This window comes from Capricornis sumatraensis, chromosome 2 (genome assembly GCF_032405125.1).
Source record: "Capricornis sumatraensis isolate serow.1 chromosome 2, serow.2, whole genome shotgun sequence".
In the NCBI taxonomy this organism is placed as follows: Eukaryota; Metazoa; Chordata; class Mammalia; order Artiodactyla; family Bovidae; genus Capricornis; species Capricornis sumatraensis.
In genome coordinates, this window is record NC_091070.1 from 112,348,991 (window position 1) to 112,368,297 (window position 19,307).

The following is a 19,307-nucleotide window of genomic DNA, read 5'->3' on the forward strand; positions in this document are numbered from 1 at the left end:
CCATGGAAAAGAATCTGAAGTACATATATATATTTGAATCAATTTGCTGTACACTTGAAAGTAACAGGATATTGTAAATTAAATATACTTCAATAATAAAAACAAAAACAAAGAATGCCTGTTCTTTCCTTCCTCTCTTCCCCAAATAATTGAAAAAGAACATCTTAAGAAATGATATTTTAGAAATCAAGACTAGAAGTTGACTTTTCATGATGAAATATAATTTGGCCTTTGACCTGGGGCATCCAAGCCAGATGGTACAGCTGCACTGTGGTGGCGTTCTTGAGGGCCAGGTTGTCATCCACCCATCCATCCCCTTATCTATTCAGCAAACATCTCTTGAGTTCCTAATAGGTAATAGGAACTGTTTTAGGTTCTGGTGATAAAACAGGGAGTTAAAAACAAATCCAAGTTCTATAGAGATTTTATGCTAATGAGAGAGGTGCATCTTTTTTTTTGACCACAAATTAATGAATTAATAATCTGAGGTAAAACGTCCAGCTGAAAGGAAGATAGTCTTTGGAGAGCATGTGTCAAGGAAGCCTAACAACAGCCAGGGGTTAGAGTGGGAGCTGTGGCTTCTCTTGAGATATGACTTTTGTGCTAAACTCTGAAAATGAACAGGAATGGAATGTGTCTTCAGTCAGAGGAAACACAGTGTGAAAAACACCTGTGGCCGGAGTTTGACTTTCTTAAGGGTTTGAGAGACAGTGGGGGTGGCTGTGGCACAGAGAATCTCCGAAGGTTGGTATGATGCCTTGTAAGGCCTGTAGAACATGATTAGAATACTTTGTTTCCTGAAAAATCAGAAGTGATTGAACAAAAGGTTTTGAACCATAGAGTGATAACAGAGCTCATTTTAAACTTATCCTTCTAGGTATTGTTTGGCAAAAAATGAGTAACCAATTTGACTTTGGGGAGAACAACTATTGCCATAAGCCTGGAAGAGATACTAGTAACTTTGATTTGGAAATGTAGGAAGATATACTGAATTGAGAGAGATTTGATAAGTATTAAGACTTGGTGATAATTAGAAATGAAATGTTGGTGAGTAGGCTTTGTCAGGGAGTATATTTTAGTTTTATCCAAATAAGTTACCAGGTGAAATATACATATATATATAAGTATATATATATACATATATATATACAGATGGTAACAAATACATATATATATATATATACCTTATACATTAAATATATATAGGTATATATATGTATATATTATATTAATTTTTATTGTAGTATATAAAAAATAAAGAAGGTACACAGATTTAAGACTACAATTCAACAAATTATCAAAAAAGTAAATGTAACATGATATACTGTCTTATTTATTTATTTATTTTAACTTATTTAATTTATTTTTTTTACTTTACAATATTGTATTGGTTTTGCCATACATCAACATGAATCCACCACGGGTGTACATGTGTTCCCCATCCTGCACCTCTGAAGTCCCTTTTTTGCTCCAAGGCACACTTAAAGATTGCCATTATCTTGAATTCTAACAGCAGAGACTAATTGTACCTGTTTTTCAATATAAAAATAATTTTACAGTTTAATCTATTTTGTGTCTTTTTTCAAATGACGTTAGTAGCTTGTAGCAGTTGTTTGTTCATTTTAATTTCTGTACAACATTTCGTGTTTTAGTTTTATACATATAATATATGAGAGAGTCTACTGCTGATTGTTATTTGGGGACATTATGAATACTGCTGCTATAATCGCATGTTCATTACAAATATAATAAACATTATATACATGTCTTTTCATTTATATGTATGTAAACATATGGGCTTCCCTGGTATCTCAGCTGGTAAAGAATCTATCTGCAATACAGGAGACCCCAATTCGATTCCTGGGTTGGGACGATCTCCTGGAGAAGGGATAGGCTTCCTAGTCCAGTATTCTTGGGCTTCCCTGGATGGTAACAAATCTGACTGTAATGTGGGAGACCTGGTCCAGTCCCTGGGTTGGGAAGATCCTCTGGAGGAGGACATGGCAACCCACTCCGGTATTCTTGCCTGGAGATCTCCATGGACAGAGGAGCCTGGAGGGATACAATCCTTGGGGCTGTAAAGAGTTGGACTCAGCTGAGAGAATAAGCACAGCACAACATATGCAATCATAGATGTGTGTGTATATATATATATATATATATATATATATATATATATATATATATATATATATATATATATATATATAATACTGTATATGTGTGTAAATCTTTCACTTAACTGTATACCTATGAATGGAATTAATGGAAATAAGTTTAGTATATATTGAATTTTAGCAAACAGTGCCCAACTATTTTCCACAGTGATGTAGTAGTTTGAAATTTTTACTTAGATCACAGTTTTTAAAAAATCTTCTTATAAAATATTTGTCATTTTAAAGAGTATTTTAATATGAATTTCTCTGACAAATTTTGAGGTTGAGCACAATTTATATTTATATGGTTACTAACCATTTGTATATCTTATTTGTCAAGTGACAATTCATTATTTGCCTACTTATCTTGTGGTGTGTCTACCTTTTAAATACGTGTGTATGAGAGTGATTTATATTCTGGACACCAGTACTTTATTTTATATATACATATATATATATATATATATATATACACACATACACACACATATAAAATATTAAAAAGTGAACCCCTTGGATACACTATTATCTCAGTCAATACATGGAAATCCATCTGTTTTCTTACTTTGTGGCTTGCTTTTCACACTCTTAATATTCCCTTTTGGGGAACTGGATGAATTGATGCCATGGTATGTTGTAAACACAGCTATCACACCTTGCATTGCAACCATGCAGATGCTCATCAGGTGGTGGAAATTGTTTCTTAACCTCTGAAACTGTATGTCGGCATGCGATTTGCTTTAGCCAATAGGGCATTAGGAAACATGAAAGGAGTGAAAACCACTTGTACACTGGAGCTTGCCTTGTCTTATTCCTGGGAACCCTTTTGTCTTCATGTGAACAAACCTTGCTTACCCTTTAGGTGATGAGACACCACAAGGGCTGAGGCCCCAGTTATCATAGTCTTCTCAGTCTTTCAGTTGAGGTCCCATACGAGTGTGAGATGTCATATGATCATCGAACTTCTCTGAGCCAATCACGATTGCAGAAATTGCTTGGACAATCTACAGTATTATAAGAGATAATAAATGTTTGTTGTTCTAAGCTAAGTATGGAGTGGTTTATTGTACAGCAAAAATTAACTGATACACTTCCAGCCTTTTGTGGTATTATTCAATTCAGTTCAGTTGCTCAATCGTGTCTTGACTGCAATTCCATGACTGCAGAGTGCCAGGCCTCCCTTATCCATCACCAACACCCAGAGCTTGCTCAAACTCATGCCCATCGAGCTGGTGATGCCATCTAACCATCTCATTGTCTGTCGCCCCCTTCTCCTCCTGCCTTCAATCTTTCCCAGCATCAGGGTCTTTTCCAATGAGTCAGTTCTTTGCATCAGGTGGCCAAAGTATCAGGGCTTCAGCTTCAATATCAGTTCTTCCAATGACTGCTATTATTATTATTATTATTATTATTATTATTATTATATATTTTACCTCTACATGTTGTAATCACATAAAATGTCATCAATATCATCATCAGTGTCACTCTCCTCATCACTGTTGTGATATTAAACTGCCAGTACTCTTCATATTTACACATGTATTTGACTTTTTAAGTGTTCTTCATTATTTCATTAATTTTTTGCTTCTGTGTGATGTTTCTTTCTTATAGTCTGAATAATTCCCTTTGTTATATCCTACAGTAGGTTTCTGATTAATGTATTCTTGTAGATAAACATTTATATCTGACTTCCATTTTTGAAAATACTTTATATTGCTTTCTTATTCTTTCAGTACTTCAAAGATGTCCTTATAATACCTTCTAGAACATAATTTCTAATGAAACGTCAGCTATTGGGTTTATTACATTTCCTTTCAATGCAATGTGTTTTTTTTTGTTCTTAGATCTTTTAAGATTTTTCTCTTTGTTTTGTTTTCCATTAGTTTTTCTGTGATGTACTAAGTTTATGCTTTCTTTGTATATTTTCTGCTGATGGTTTACTAAGCTTCTTAAATCTATGCATTGATTCCCTTTAAGCTGTTGGCCAACTCTCAGCTACCATCTCCTCAAATTTCCTCTGCTCTGTTCTCTTCCACCTTGGAATTCCACAAACAGGACATGTTGAACACTTTCTACATATTTCTTTATGCTCTCTTCTGTTTTTTCATTCTATTTTTTTCTTCGTTTGATTGTGTTTTTGTGATTTCCATTGACCAGTTTTCTAGATAATCTTGTCATCTGCTGTATTCAGTCTTCTCTTCAATCTTTCCAACGTGTTGTTAAAAGCAGATATTGTATTTTCGTCTTTATAAGATACATTGGCTGCATGTACATACATCTTTATAACATACATTACCATCTTTTATAGATGGTGATTCTTTGTTGAAATGATCTATTGACATTTTCATCAGTATTATGTGCATCATTTCCTTTCTTTAGCATGACAATCTTAGTTATTTTTTTAATTTATTTTTTCCTAGTCATTTTATTTATTTATTTTTTACTTTACAATATTGTATTGGTTTTGCCATACATCAACATGAATCTGCCATGGGTATACGCATGTTCCCCATCCTGAACCTCCCTCCCACCTCCCTGCCCATATCTAATTCCCTAATCTTGTTGTAGGTGATTTTGCTTGTATTGCCTTCCTTGTACTTGATTATGACTCTTTAGGTTCTTGGTTCATTTTTTTTTTTTCTTGATGTTTTCTCATGCTTTTGAGTCCTATTCTTCTAAGTAAAATTTTCTAATTTTTGTATTTATTTTCTGTGACAGGATTTGTTCCTAATAAGTAAGCCCATCATTGTCAGAGGTAGAATGTATTCATGTGTCATTATATTCCTATACCTCTATATCTGAAGGATTTACTTACTGCTACAATATACTGATGCAGTTGTAGGATGTCTGTGTGTGTGTGTGTATAATCCCAGGGCAGGTTTTGACTGAAGATAATTTTACTTTATTCCTGAGGGGAAGTAATATTTATATGTTCAATCTTTTTGGGTTAATATGTGTTTGTTTACTTTTAACTAGTTGATAAGAAATACAAACAGATAAAAGGAACAAATCTAGTGAAAGAGAGAAGTCAAGCTGAAGTGATGCCTGATGTTTCTGCAGTTCCCAGAAGTCTCTCCTCACATTAGGTGTGATGGGCAAGTGGAGGAGCCTCAGCCCTTGTCAGAGAATCCTCCAGTCCCTGTCCTTGTCATGTCCCACACTGGAGTCTTCTGTTCTCTATCACACAACATGCAAGTAAAGAGAGCAAGGCTATAATATGAATGGTACATCTGGGTAACAAAAAGAGAAATTGCTTCAGATTCATTGGATTAAACATCTATTGAGCTCCTAATCTCTGCCAGGCTCTGGGCATCTTAACACATTGTTATAGGGTAGATTCTATAAGAAGAAAACTGAGATAGTGGTTTTCAGGCAATAACTGTGAGAGTGCTTTCAGGATTAGTACTTGTGAAGGAATGATGTAGGAAAAGAGCAAGAATTTCAGTTCCATTGCATCATGACAAAGACCCCAGCTACTCCACAGGGAGCTCAGAAGCTGGGAATGCCTTTCAGAGTTGTCATGATTTAGGTGCAGAAAGGAAGATCTTTAGGCACCTGTGTTAAGATGATGTAACCCTCCTCAGGCAAGAGTGATGAATGAAGAAGGTCTTGGCTTCTGGAATGATTATCTTTTCTATAAAGGAGCAGGCTTCTCAGGTGACTCAATAGTACAGTATTTCTCTCAGTTTACAAGGAGATAAGATTCATATGCAAGTGGTGCCTTCCAGTCATCAGTAATGAAAATACACATTATCCAACTATGGGTGAGTGGTATCAAAGAGAAATCTTTGAGTAGACTTGAGTGAATCTAACTGGCCACCTGATGTGAAGAACTGACTCATTGGAAAAGACCCTGATGCTGGAAAAGATTGAGGGCAGGAGGAGAAGGGGATGACAGAGAATGAGATGGTTGGATAGCAACACTGACTTGATGAATATGAGTTTGAGTAAGCTCCGGGAATTGGTGATGGACAGGGAAGCCTGGCATGCTGCAGTCCATGGGGTTGCAGATTTGGACCAACTGAGTAACTGAACTGACTGACTGAATCCGACATTTTCCTGAATTGGTTGGTTCAAATAGTCTGTGTTGCTGTCCATCAGTGTCCTCTAGTGAGTAGACATGTCCTGCACTCCAGGTCCTAGTAGAGATCCCATTCAGAAGTGCCTACAGTTTTCCTTGTATGCATCATTTTTTTTCCTCTATTTTTCTTTGACTCTAGACAACAAATACCTTTTCAAAAGCAGCATTGCTTCTAAAACAACCCACCTCCTCATATCTTATCTCAGTTAATTTGGAGAAGAACAACAAAAAAAAATTAGTATTACTCTTATCACCTAGAGAAAACCTAGTTGATATTGGTAACTATCTAATGTGTTTGTATGTGTGACTTGTTTCCCCAATAAGGAAAACATTGTATATTCTTTTTGGGGCCTTTACCTTTTTTGAATCAATTGTAACAGTTGACCTCACTATTCCTCTGAGGCAGTTTTAATATTTATATAGTGCTCTATTGTTTGACTATAACACATTTTACTTAATTAAATCTCTATCCATCTGAATGCAGAGTTCCAAAGAATAGCAAGGAGGATAAGAAAACCTTCCTCAGCGATTAATGCAAAGAAATAGAGGAAAACAATAGAATAGGAAAGACTAGAGATCTCTTCAAGAAAATTCGGGATACCAAGAGAACATTTCATTCAATGATGGGTAAAATACAGAACAGAAACTGGACCTAACAGAAGCAGAAGGTATTAAGAAGAGTGGCAAGAATAAACAGATGAACTGCAAAGAAAAAAAAATGGTCTTAATGATCCAGGTAACCACGATGGTGTGATCACTCACCTAGTGCCAGACATCCTGAAGTGTGAAGTCAAGTGGGCCTTAGGAGACATTACTATGAACAAAGCTAGTAGAGGTGATGGAATTCCAGCTGAGTCCTAAAATAAGATGCTATTAAAGTGCTGCACTTAGTATGGCAGCAAATTTGGAAAACTAAGCAGTGCAACAGGACTGGGAAAGGTGATTTTTCATGTCAATCCCAAAGAAGGGCAATGTTAAAGAATGTTCAAACTACCACACAATCACACTCATTTCACAAGCTAGCAAGGTAATGCTCAAAATCTTTGAAGCTAGGCTACAACAGTACATGAACTGAGAGCTTCCAGAAGTACAAGTTAGATTTAGAAAAGGCAGAGGAACCAAGAAATCAAACTGCCAACATTGTTTGGATCATAGAAGAAGCAAGAGAACTCCAGGAAAGCACCTGCTTCATTGACTACACTAAAGCCCTTGACTGTGTGGATCACAGCAAACTGGAAAATTCTAAAAGAGATAGGAATACCAGACTACCTTACCTGCTTTCTGAGAAACCTATATGCAAGTCAAGAAGCAACAATTAGAATCAGACAAAAGCAATGGGCTGATTCAAAATTTGGAAAGGAGAACATCAAGGCTATATATTGTCACTCTATTATTTAACTTATATGCAGAGTAAATCCTTCAAAATTCTGGGCTTCATGACTCACAGCTGGAATCACGATTGCTAGGAGAAATATCAATAACCTCAGATATGCATATGGTACTAGCTTAATGGCAGAAAATGAGGAGAAATTAAACAGCCTCTTGATGAAAGTGAAAGAGGAGCATGAAAAACTGGCTTAAAAACTCAGCACTCAAAAAACTAAAATCATGGCATCAGGTCCCATCACTTCATGCCAAATAGATGGGGAAATGATGGAAACAGTGACAGATTTTATTTTCTTCAGCTCCAAAATCACTATGGACAGACTGCAGCCATGCAATTAAAAGATGCTTGCTCCCAGGAAGAAAGGCTATGACAAACCTAGACAGCATATTAAAAAGCAGAGACATCACTTTGTCAACAAAGGTCCATATAGCCAAATCTATGGTTTTTCCAGTAGTCATGTACGGATGTGAAAGTTGGACCATAAAGAAGGCTGAGCATTGAAGAATTGATGCTGTTGAACTGTGGTGTTGGAGAAGACTCTTGAGACTCCCTTGGACAGGGAGGAGATCGACCAGTCCATCCTAAAGGAAATCAGTCCTGAATATTCATTGGAAGAACTGATGCTAAAGCTGAAGGTCCAATACTTTGCCCACATGATGTGAAGAACTGACTCACTGGAAAAGACCTTGATGTTGGGAAAGATTGAGGGCAAGAGAAGGGAATGACCGAGGATGAGACTGTTGGATGGCATCATCGATTCATTCAATGGACATGAGTTTGAGCGAACTGCAGGAGATAATGAAGGACAGGGAAGCCTGGTGTGCTGCAGTCCACGGAGTCACAAAGAGTCAGACACGACTGAGCGACTAAACAACAACAAGAAATTATTTCAATTTTTGTAATTATAAATAGCAAGATGTAATGCTTTTCTATAAACCTTAGTGGATAGCTTGTTATTTCTAAGGGCAAATTTATAAACATACGATTGATTCTTCTTTTTAATTCTCCCTATAACTCACTTATAGAATCTCTGACTTAGGTCATTCCCTTTGCTCATATTTAGCTTAATCTCTCATTTTATCAAGCAGAGGATCGTTTCTAAAAATTTGGGAAGGTCATGCAGATAATTGAGCTCCTCCACTTAACGACCATTCAGTTTAGTTCAATTGCTCAGCTGTGTCTGACTTTTTGTGACCCCATGGACTGCAGCATGCCAGGCTTGCCTGTCCACCACCAAATTCCAGAGCTTGCTCAAACTCATGTCCATTGAGTCAGTGATGCCATCCAATCATCTCATCCTCTGTCATCCCCTTTTCCTCCTGTCTTCAATCTTTCCCAGCATCAGGGTCTTTTCCAATGAGTCAGTTCTTTGCATCAGGTGGCCAAAGTATTGGAGTTTCAGCTTCAACATCAGTCCTTCCAGTGAACACCCAGGACTGATTTGCTTTGTTGTCCCAGGGAATCTCAAGAGACTTTTCCAACACCAACATGATTCTAGCTTGTGCTTCATTCAGTCCAGCATTTCACATGATAGAAATGCTGCATATAAGTTAAATGGAAATTCATATAAGTTAAATAAGCAAGGTGACAATATACAGCCTTGACGTACTCCTTCCCAATTTGAAACCAGTCCATTGTTCCATGTCCAGTTCTAACTGTTGCTTCTTGACCTGCATACAGATTTCTCAGAAGGCAGAAGGTGGTCTGGTATTCCCATCTCTTTAAGAATTTTTCACAGTTTGTTGTGATCCACTCAGTCAAAGTCTTTGGCATAGTTAATGAAGCAGAAGAAGATATTTTTCTGGAACCCTCTTGCTTTTTTGATGATAGAAGATGTTTTTCTGGAACTCTCTTGCTTTTATGATGATCCAACGGATTTTGGCAATTTGACCTCTGGTTAATCCAGCTTGAACATCTGGAAGTTCTTGGTTCACGTACTGTTGAAACCTAGCTTGGAGAATTTTGAGCATTACTTTGCTAGTGTGTGAGATGAGTGCAATCATGTGGTAATCTGAACATTCTTTGGCATTGCCTTTCTTTGGGATTGGAATGAAAACTGACCTTTTCCAGTCCTGTTGCCACTCTGAGTTTTCCAAATTTGCTGGCATTTGAGTGCAGCTCTTTAACAGCATCATATTTTAGGATTTGAAATGGCTCAGCTGGAATTCTATCACCTCCATTAGCTTTGCTCATAGTGATGCTTCCTAAGGCCCACTTGACTTTGCACTCCAGGATGTCTGGCTCTAGGTGAGTGATCACACCATTGTGCTTATCTGGGTCAATAAGATCTTTTTGGCATAGTTCTTCTGTGTATTCCTGCCACCTCTTCTTAATATTTTTTGCTTCTGTTAGGTCCATACCATTTCTGTCCTTTATTTTGCCCATCTTCGAATGAAATATTCCTGGTATCTCTATTTTTCTTGAAGAGATCTGTAGTCATTACCATTCTATTGTTTCTTATATTTCTTTGATCACTTAGGAAGGCTTTTTACCTCTCCTTGCTATTCTTTGGAACTCTGCATCCAGATGTGTATATCTTTCCTTTTCTCCTTTGCCTTTTGCTTATCTACCAGTGTAAAATGAATATTCAGAACAATATTTGGCAGAGGATTGAGAACATCTTGTGCTCTAATGGAGTCAGAAGAAGGAGATATGAGAGTCACTGTTTTGCCTTAATTTGTAATGTCTCAGAGGTCTGATGTGCTCTTTAAATACAGTAGAAAAATAAGGATGCAGATCAGGGAGTCGGCCTGCAAAGGGGATTATGCTATCTCTTCTGAACACAGGACATGAAATCTTCCCTAAAATGGCTCTTGTCAGTCTAGATCTCATATCTCTTTCTAACTCCTCTATGTCTCTTCCTTTGACTCCACCTATCTCTGGCTGGCTTTCTGAGGTTTATCATAAAGACTGAAGAAAAGTCTCCTTAACTGTATCTTTTTCACTCAATCTAATATCTTTCGTCTGTTTCCTTCAACCTTAGCAGAAATAGATGGTGGTGCATCAGGAATTCATCAGGCAAGAGTATTTCAGAAGGGCCCTATGGCAGTCATGGTACTGGAAGCAATGAAGGCCCAAGAAAGGGAAGCAGGAGATGCGTCATGCTGCAATGTCTACTGAGAGTGAATTCTTTTTTGTAAGAGTTTTCAATAAGAAGCTCAAGGATAAATTCACTCCAAGCAAAATAATTATGATATCAAAATATTATTGGCACAGTTGTTTCCTGGAAATGATGCTGAATTTCCCTGGTGTGTGACACTGAATTTGACCAGATCAGTGTCTCAAAGCATATTATCAGAAAAGATGGTAATATCCGAAAGGTCAGTAAACTTCAATTTCAGCCCCAGAGAACAACTTGTGAATGGGCTGTTTGTAGACTAGGTAGTTTTCTACATGTAATCTAAAATTGATTAGTAAGAATAACTTATTCTCAGCTATGAGCTTGGAGAGATTTTAGAAATTATTCATTTAAAATATTTTTAAATAGAAAAAATATACAAATGAACCCCCAAAACTAAAAGAGCTGTAGAGTGAACGTACTAAAACTGAAATACATTAGGAGTGTTTTTATTTTCAAGAAGATGTCATAATCCTGTTTTGAATTTCTTTTCTTTTTGTAGCTTCTGAAAAAGCACTTGCCTGAGTGCTAATTTGCTGCAGTCGTGTCTGACTCTTTGTGACCCCATGGACTGTAGCCCGCCAGGCTCCTCTGTCCATGGGATTCTCCAGGCAAGAATACTGGGGTGGGTTGCCATGCCCTCCTCCAGGGGATCTTCCTGACTCAGGGATCAAACCCACGCCTCTTATGTCTCCTGCATTGGCAGGTGGGTTCTTTATGACTAGCACCATCTGGGAAGCTCCCCAAAGTACTTCATACATAAATAATGTTTGCCTTCTAGGTAATTTCATATTTATATGTATGGTATGTATTCTAAATGAATATTGCTATAAATATAGAATTACTATAGTTGGTGAAAAATTGATTTGAAAGTAAGGCTAGATTAAGGAATATGAATAGAAGAAGAAAACAGATGACAGAGTTAGTATGAGGAGACTTATTAGAAGTGAGAAATAATAATGTATTTTGACTCTCAGCCTCAGGGAACTAGCCTTGTGTGACTGCTTCTGGTTGAGACTAACACCAAAAGCCCCAGAGAGAGAACCTGCTTACTCTGCTTCCAGGAGTTTAAGGCTAAGCATTACTGTTCTGAGTTTAGTGAAGAGGAACTGATAGTGAGAATCTGTCCTTCTGAAAAAGCTAAAATTAATCTTGGATAAGAAGGCCATGGTCTTTATCCTTGTTTTGAGCTTTCGATTTGGCCAACCATGCACATATGTATTTATTGAACTCATTAAATTAAACTTAAAATCCTATCAATCTTCTAGGTAATTGATCAGCGCTCTGCTTACTTTTTACTTGGACTTGACTGTGAATGATTTCTTGTCCTTTATTCCTGTAAGGGAAGATACATTTCTTTTCTTTCTTTCTAGATTTTTTTGGTTGCTTTAATAATTCACTTGACATAAAAAAGGTTAACAAGAGAAAAAAAAAAAATGTAATTCCGTATATATGGGAGCCTCCTGAAAAACATGGGACTCAAAGACAGCCAGGCAATTGAAGCTTATAGACCATCCTGAACTAAGGAGAAGGGGGTAGGGACCTGGGGCCTCAAAGTGGAGGAAAACAATTCATAGGAAGAAGACAAGAACAGATGTTTAGGAAACAGATGTTTGACTTGCCATGCAGATAAAGAAAAACCTTTCTGGAGAGGGTGGGGTGATTTGAGACAATAGCATTGAAACATACAAATTACCATATGTAAAATAGATAACAAGCAAGAGTTTGATGTATGGCACAGGGAACTAAAAGCCTGGGCTCTGTGACAACCTGGAAGGATGGGCTGGGGAGGCAGCTGGGCGGGGGGTGGGGAAGTCCAAGAGGAAGGAGATGCAGGTATTCCTGTGACCTATTCATGTTGATGTATGACAGAAACCATCAAAATATTGTAATTATCCTCCAATTAAAATAAATAAATTTAAACTGATAAACCTTTCTGACATAAACGTTTATATCTGGTAATAGCCCGCTTTCTGGTATAGGTCCCCTCAGTTCAGTTCAGTTCAGTTCAGTTGCTCAGTCGTGTTTGACTCTTTGCGACCCCATGAATCACAGCACGCCAGGCCTCCCTGTCCATCTCCAACTCACGGAGTTCACTCAGATGCACGTCCATCGAACCCGTGATGCCATCCAGACATCTCATCCTCTGTAGTCCCCTTCTCCTCCTGCCCCCAATCCCTCCCAGCATCAAAGTCTTTTCCAATGAATCAACTCTTCACATGAGGTGGCCAAAGTACTGGAGTTTCAGCTTTAGCATCATTCCCTCCAAAGAAATCCCAGGGCTGATCTCCTTCAGAATGGACTGGTTGGATCTCCTTGCAGTCCATGGGACTCTCAAGAGTCTTCACCAACATCACAGTTCAAAAGCATCAATTCTTCGGCTCTCAGCCTTCTTCACAGTCCAACTCTCACATCCATACATGACCACAGGAAAAACCATAGCCTTGACCAGACGGACCTTAGTCGACAAAGTAATGTTTTTGAATATACTATCTAGGCTGGTCATACTTTTCTTCCAAGGAGTAAGAGTCTTTTAATTTCCTGGCTGCAGTCACCATCTGCGGTGATTTTGGAGCCCCCAAAAAATAAAGTCTGACACTGTTTCCACTGTTTCCCCATCTATTTTCCATGAAGTGATGGGACTGGATGCCATGATCTTCGTTTTCTGAATGTTGAGCTTTAAGCCAACTTTTTCACTCTACTCTTTCACTTTCATCAAGAGGCTTTTGAGTTCCTCTTCACTTTCTGCCATAAGAGTGGTGTCATCTGCATATCTGAGATTATTGATATTTCTCCCGGCAATCTTGATTCCAATTTGTGTTTCTTCCAGTCCAGCATTTCTCATGATGTACTCTGCATAGAAGTTAAATAAGCATGGTGACAATATACAGCCTTGATACACTCCTTTTCTTATTTGGAACCAGTCTGTTGTTCCATGTCCAGTTCTAACTGTTGCTCCTGACTTGCATATAGGTTTCTCAAAAGGCAGGTCAGGTGGTCTGGTGTTCCCATCTCTTTCAGAATTTTCCACAGTTTAATATGATTCACACAGTCAAAGGCTTTGGCATAGTCAATAAAGCAGAAATAGATGTTTTTCTGGAACTCTCTTGCTTTTCCCATGATCCATCAGATGTTGGCAATTTGATCTCTGGTTCCTCTGCCTTTTCTAAAACCAGTTTGAACATCTGGAAGTTCACAGTTCACGTATTGCTGAAGCCTGGCTTGGAGAATTTTGAGCATTACTTTACTAGCATGTGAGATGAGTGTAATTGTGTGGTAGTCTGAGTATTCTTCGGCATTGCCTTTCTTTCCCGTCCTGTGGCCACTGCTGGGTTTTCCAAATTTGCTGGCATATTGGGTGTAGCACTTTCACAGCATCATCTTTCAGGATTTGAAACAGCCCAACTTGAATTCCACCACCTCCACTAGCTTTGTTCGTAGTAATGCTTTCTAAGGCCCACTTGACTTCACATTCCAGGATGTCTGGCTCTAGGTGAGTGATCATACCATCGTGATTATCTGGATCATAAAGATTTTTTTTGTACAGTTCTTCTGTGTATTCTTGCCATCTCTTCTTAATATCTTCTGCCTATGTTAGGTCCCCTACCTAAATATTATTTTGGTACTGTAAGGAAAGGTAAGAAATTTTTTGTGAGTCTGCTGAGCCTCAGTAGCCTTCAGTTCAAAATCCACAGGTCAAAGTTGAATATTTGGGGGTGACTTATTCTGCTTCCCATCACTCCTAACACTTATTTAGACTCTTTATGATTTGGTCTCATTTGCTCACGTCTCTCCTAGATTTGTTCCTTTAAGTGGTTGTCCTCCAACACTGGGATATATTTCCCTTGTCTATTCTGACTACTGGCCCTACTAATTACTGTTTCACAGGGCCAACCTACCGTCCTAAGGGAGGGGAGTTTGGCACTGCAAAGATGCATAAAAGAGGCAATAGGATTTAAGTAAAAACTGTCTTCTCTATCTGAATTTATGCTTTGCTGGAGCAGCCGTGAAGAGATACTCCACGTCCAAGGTAAGAGAAACCCAAGTAAGACTGTAGGTGTTGCGAGAGAGCATCAGAGGGCAGACACACTGAAACCATAATCACAGAAAACTAGCAAATTTGATCATATGGATCACAGCTTTGTTTAACGCAATGAAACTAAGCCATGGCATGTGGGGCCACCCAAGATGGAGAGGTCATGGTGGAGAGCTCTGACAGAATGTGGTCCACTGGAGAAGGGAGTGGCAAGCCACTTCAGTATTCTTGCCTTGAGAACCCATGAACAGTATGAAAAGGTAAAGAGATAGGACACTGAAAGAGGAACTCCCCAGGTCAGTAGGTGCTCAATATGCTACTGGAGATCAGTGGAGAAATAACTCCAGAAAGAATGAACGGATGGAGACAAAGAAAAAGCAATACCCAGCTGTGGATGTGACTGGTGATAGAAGCAAGGTCCAATGCTGTAAAGAGCAATATTGCATAGGAACCTGGAATGTTAAGTCCATGAATCAAGGCAAATTGGAAGTGGTCAAACAGGAGATGGCAAGAGTGAATGTCGACATTCTAGAAATCAGCAAACTAAAATGGACTGGAATGGGTGAATTTAATTCAGATGACCATTATATCTACTACTGTGGGCAGGAATCCCTTAGAAGATATGGAGTAGCCATCATGGTCTACAAAAGAGTCCAAAATGCAGTACTTGGATAAAATCCCAAAAATGACAGAATGATCTCTGTTCATTTCCAAGGCAAATCATTCAATATCACAATAATCCAAGCCTATGCCACAACCAATAACACTGAAGAAGCTGAAGTTGAATGGTTCTATGAAGACCTACAAGACCTTTTAGAATTAACACCGAAAAAAGATGTCTGGGACTGGGAGCTGACTGTGGCTCAGATCATGAACTCCTTATTGCCATATTCAGACTTAAATTGAACAAAGTAGGGAAAACCACTAGACCATTCAAGTATGACCTAAATCAAACTCCTTATTATTATACAGTGGAAGTGAGAAATAGATTTAAGGGACTAGATCTGATAGACAGAGTGCCTGATGAACTATGGATGGAGATTCATGACATTGTACAGGAGACAGGGATCAAGACCATCCCCATGAAAAAGAAATGCAAAAAAGCAAAATGGCTGTCTGGGGAGGCCTTACAAATAGCTGTGAAAAGAAGAGAAGTGAAAATCAAAGGCAAAAAGGAAAGATATAAGCATCTGAATGCAGAGTTCCAAAGAATAGCAAGGAGAGATAAGAAAGCCTTCCTCAGTGATCAATGCAAAGAAGTAGAGGAAAACAACATAATGGGAAAGACTAGAGATCACTTCAAGAAAATTAGAGATACCACGGGAACATTTCAGGCAAAGATGGGCTCAGTAAAGGACAGAAATGGTATGGACCTAACAGAAGCATAAGATATTAAGAAGAGTTGGCAAGAATACACAGAAGAACTGTACAAAAAAGATCTTCATGACCCAGATAATCACAATGGTGTGATCACTCACCTAGAGCCAGACATCCTGGAATATGAAGTCAAATGGGCCTTAGAAAGCATCACTATGAACAAAGCTAGTGGAGGTGATGGAATTTCAGTGGAGCTATTTCAAATCCTGAAAGATGATGCTGTGAAAGTGCTGCACTCAATATGCCAGCAAATTTGGAAAATTCAGCAGTGGCCACAGGACTGGAAAAGGTTTTTCATTTCAATCCAAAGAAAGGCAATGCCAGAGAATGCTCAGACTACCACACGATTGCATTCATCTCACACGCTAGTAAAGTAATGCTCAAAATTTTCTAAGTTAGGCTTCAGCAATACGTGAACTGTGAACGTTCAGATGTTCAAATTGGTTTTAGAAAAGGCAGAGGAATCAGAGATCAAATTGTCAACATCTGGATCATGGGAAAAGCAAGAGAGTTCCAGAAAAACATCTATTTCTGCTTTATTGACTATGCCAAGGCCTTTGACTGTGTGGATCATAATAAACTGTGGAAAATTCTGAAAGAGATGGGAATACCAGACCACCTGACCTGCCTCTTGAGAAACCTATATGCAGGTCAGGAAGCAACAGTTAGAACTGGACATGGAACAACAGACTGGTTCCTAATAGGAAAAGGAGTATGTCAAGGCTATATATTGCCACCCTGCTTATTGAACTTCTATGCAGAGTACACCATGAAAAACACTGGGCTGGAAGAAGCACAAACTGGAATCAAGATTGCCGGGAGAAATATAAATAACCTCACATATGCAGATGACACCACCCTTATGGCAGAAAGTGAAGAGGAACTAAAGAGCCTAAGGAACTAAGTGAAAGAGGAGAGTGAAAAAGTTGGCTTAAAGCTCAACATTTAGAAAACTAAGATCATGGCATCTGGTCCCATCACTTCATGGGAAATAGATGGGGAAACAGTGGTAACAGCGTCTGACTTTATTTATTTATTTGGCTCCAAAATCACTGCAGATGGTGATTGCAGCCATGAAATTAAAAGGCGCTTACTCCTTGGAAGGAAAGTTATGACCAACCTAGATAGCATATTGAAAAGCAGAGACATTACTTTGCCAACTAAGGCCCGTCTAGTCGAGGCTATGGTTTTTCCAGTGGTCATGTATGGATGTGAGAATTGGACTGTGAAGAAAGCTGAGAGCAGAAGAATTGATGCTTTTGAACTGTGGTGTTGGAGAAGATTCTTGAGAGTCCCTAGGGCTACAAAGAGATCCAAGCAGTCCATCCTAAAGGAGATCAGTACTGGATATTCATTGGAAGGACTGATGCTGAAGCTGAAACTCCAATACTTTGGCCACCTCATGTGAAGAGTTGACTCTGAAGAGTCAAGAGAAAGACCCTGTGAAGAGAAAAGACCCTGATGCTGGGAGGGATTGGGGGTTGAAGGATAAGGGGACAACAGAGCATCCTCTGTTGGGTGGATGGCATCACTGACTCGATGGACATGAGTTTGGGTAAACTCTGAGGGTTGGTAATGGACAGGGAGGCATGGTGTGCTGAGATTCATGGGGTTGAAAAGAGTTGGACACGAGTGAACAACTGAACTGAACTGAACTGAACTGAACATCTATTAACTATATATCTGCCCGTTTCAAGCCTGTTTTTTTTTTTTTTTTGGCCTTATATCTCTTTCTGGAGGCTGTTACTGACTTCTGATGTCTGATTGATGTGGCATTCCTTAATCAGATTACCAAAAGTTTCGTGTTGATTTTATCTTTGCACAGAGCAGAACAGAAGGATCATATGTTATGTGACCTAAATGACAGCACAAGAACGATAGAAGTATTGATGCTTGAAAAGAGAAGAAAATTCAGTGCAAGGAACGGGATAAACTTCAACTTACATTCTTAGAGCTATCAAAGACTGGAGAAAAACTATACCTGAAATCTAGAGTTCATAGTTTCACTAACAGAGAAGGCAATGGCATACCCCGCTCCAGTACTCTTGCCTGGAAAATCCCATGGACAGAGGAGCCTGGTAGGCTGCAGTCCATGGGGTCGCTAAAAGTCGGACACAACTGAGTGACTTCACTTTCACTTTTCACTTTCATGCATTGCAAAAGGAAATGACAACCCACTCCAGTGTTCTTGCCTGGAGAATCCCAGAGATGGAGGAGCCTGATGGGCTGCCGTCTATTGGGTCGCACAGAGTCGGACACAACTGAAGCGACTTAGCAGCAGCAGCAGCAGCAGCAGCAGTTTCGTTAAGGTGGGAACTTCAGGAACACAAGTCAACTCTCCAAAGTGGTAATGTTTCGTGTTTGTTTTCAGCAAAATGGACAGGTATTATTGTACAAATGTGGAAGACCCTGATATGTAGTACACCTACAGTTCAGAGAACTTAGGAGCCTCCTTGTTAGAAAATACACATCCTAGGCAGACAATTAAGAGGACATGGGCTTCATAAGGTTGAGACACATGCTGTGGTACCCATACAGCCCTACAAACAGTTCATTGGTAACACTGTAAGTCTAAAATAGGTGGTTTCCTCAAAGCTAGACAAATTCTTCTGAAAGACATATTTACAAGTAGACACAGCCCAGCTGTATCTTTAGGACATGATATATTGAGGATATCTCTCAGAGTCAATTTGGCCATTTTTGCATCCTGAATAGTCCAGGAAAATTGAATCAGGATAAACATGGAGGGCTGGAATCACTGATGACTTACAACCTTGTTTACTGATATGGCAGGAAATACTTCATTTCTCAATACCTTTAAAACATGAAAATGCAAGTCATAGATTGAGACATAATATTTGCTAGACACATAGCTAGTAAAGATTCTGTACCCAGAATTTATAAAGAATTTTCAGAACTCACTATTATGAGAAAAAAACAGCTGAGTTTTTAAGATAAGAAAAAAAAAAAATAGATACACAGGCAGTAAATATGCACATAAAACAATACTCAACCTGACTTATCTTTGAAAGTGAAAGTGAAGTCACTCAGTCGTGCCTGACTCTTTGTGACCCCATGGATAGTAGCCTGCCCCAAGCTCCTCCGTCCATGAGATTTTCAAAGCAAGAGTACTGGAGTGGGTTGCCATTTCC

General features: G+C 38.7%; 1 pseudogene; it reads left to right on the top strand.

Moving 5' to 3' along the window:
• Positions 1-616: 616 nt before the first annotated feature.
• LOC138097643 (interferon-inducible protein AIM2-like) overlaps positions 617-19,307 on the top strand; it is a 50,536-nt pseudogene continuing 31,845 nt past the window's right edge.